Below are 2,480 nucleotides of genomic sequence, written 5' to 3'. Positions count from 1 at the left end.
AAAAAGCAGGGTCCCACAATAGCAGAGGCTTATGAGTAAAGGTCTGAACTGAATATATAAACACCTAAGCTTTAGGCCTCCTTCTTCTAACAGCCAAGATAACTTTGAATCATTCTAACGTCTCTGGTCTCTATTTCTGTGATATGAGGAAATTGAGCTTAATAAAACTAGAGGTCCTTTCTGACACTAACATTCTACACTGGTGTATTCCTGTCACATTTTTAAAGTTACATGTATGGTTTATTTTTTATTTTTTAATATAAGATAATTCATCACCAGTATAGTAACAAGATGAGAAGGCATCTGAGCTAAGGAAATAGATGTTTTTCCACCCACCTCTTGTTATCTTTCTATTATAGAGCAAGATCTTCCTAGTAAACGGGTGAAGGCAACTTTTCTCTGTGTCAAATTAGCTGTTGCTCAGCAAATAGAAGTTAAATGCCGCTATATGAAGCAAATAAACACGTGCTAGCATGAAATCTGTGGCAGCATCCTCAGTACCCTACTTCAGTCAACAGAACTATCCAGGACAGAGCTCCTAAAAACATAAGTTATTGACAACATAATGAGATTCTCTTTTTGTACTGACCTCATTCAATTTTAGATTATGTTTAAACTGATTTTTCTTAGAATTTTTCAAAATACCATACAAAATTTTCTTTGTAATAGGGAGAAATTATATGTATAAATACTTGAATATGTGTATTACAAAACATTACATCAAAGCAGAATTTAAATGAAAATATAGAAAGCCATTTGGACCCTGTGTTATGTGATGTCAATGAAACCTGTAGTCTGAAAACTAGAGATATGATATAGTGGGGGCTGTGGGGGCTGTGGGATCACATAGTAACATGTTAGCCACATTCTCCCATAACCCTGATTTCATTGAACTAAGACGAAGATGGGAGGTGAGTTATTGAATTGAGAACTATACAGAACTTTTTCACAAAAGTGCATTAAAAGAGTGTCTTAGAGTCAACAGAAATAAATATAACCTTCTAAGACAGAGAAAACGACTATTGTAGTGGTCCCTATCGTTCATTTCCTTCATAGATTAGAAGAATGAGTGTTGTAGAAGCCAGTAATATTTCTGGGCCTGTGAGTGAATGTATCCTCCTGGGCTTCCCCTGCAGCAGGGAGATATAGATCCTCCTTTTTGTGGTCTTCTCCCTCATCTACCTTCTGACCCTCATGGGTAACACATCCATCATCTGTGCTATGTGGTCAAGCCAGAAACTCCAACACCTATGTACATCCTCTTAGCCAACTTCTCTCTCCTGGAGATCTGCTACATTAGTTCTGATGTGCCCAAAATGTTGGCCAATCTAATCTCCCAGATCAAGAGCATCTCCTATGCTCGCTGCCTGCTCCAGTTCTACTTCTTCTCCATATGTGCTGCAGAGTACTACTTTCTGTCTGTGATGTCCTTTGATCGGTTCCTTGCCATCTGTCAACCTTTGCATTACCCCACCATCATAACTTACCACCTGTGTGCCCGATTAGTGGTCTTCTGCTGGGCAGGTGGTTTTCTATCCATACTGATGCCTGCAGTGTTTATGTCCTGAGTGCCTTTCTGTGGTCCTATCATCACTGACCATTTTTTCTGTGACCTGGGGCCATTGCTAGCACTGTCCTGTGCCCCAGTTCCCAAAACTACTCTGACTTGTGCTACAGTAAGCTTTCTCATCATCTTCATCATTTTCCTCTACATTCTTGGGTCCTATATCTTAGTTTTACAAGCTGTTCTGTGGGTCCCAGCTGGCTCAGGCAGGAACACAGCTTTCTCTACATATGCTTCCCATTTCTTGGTTGTTTCTCTGTTCCATGGCTCAATCATGGTGATGTATGTGAGTCCAGGCTCCAGGAGCCATCCTAGGACACAGAAATTTGTGACATTGTTTTACTGCATGGCAACCCCATTCTTTAATCCCCTGATCTACGGCCTCCAGAACAAAGATATGAAAGATGCACTTAAAAAAGTGCTTGGAGTGCCATGAAAAGAAATATCTTGAAACACACAGAAATGACATACATTCTTCTACCATTATTCCATAAGAAATGCAAAATTTCTCTCATAAAAAAAAAAACTATTTTCTGGTGATGTCTGAGCATTTGGCTTCTTACTCTCATAAAAGTATGACTCATTACACACACAGAGCCCTGATCCTATCTCAAAGCAAAAAGTACATGCAGTCCTAAGATTCATTGTAGGTAAGCTCTGTACAATTTTTATTCATCTATGTATCATTTTTCCATTTTGAAGATTTTTTAAGTCCTAAAATTATATGTAATTCAGTTGGTATGTACAAAGCTAAGACCCATGTTTCTAATTTGTATTTTGGCCTTATCCTAGTGCAACTTTATATATTTTAAATGTGTTTCAAATTTATCAATTATTCTTTCCTTGCCAACTCTAGGTTTTTCTATAATGAAAAACAGCATCTACTCACTGTACTCACAAAAATTAAATTGCTTTA

The sequence above is a fragment of the Piliocolobus tephrosceles genome, chromosome 6 (assembly GCF_002776525.5).
Source record: "Piliocolobus tephrosceles isolate RC106 chromosome 6, ASM277652v3, whole genome shotgun sequence".
Lineage (NCBI taxonomy): Eukaryota > Metazoa > Chordata > Mammalia > Primates > Cercopithecidae > Piliocolobus > Piliocolobus tephrosceles.
This window is presented reverse-complemented; position numbering follows the sequence as displayed.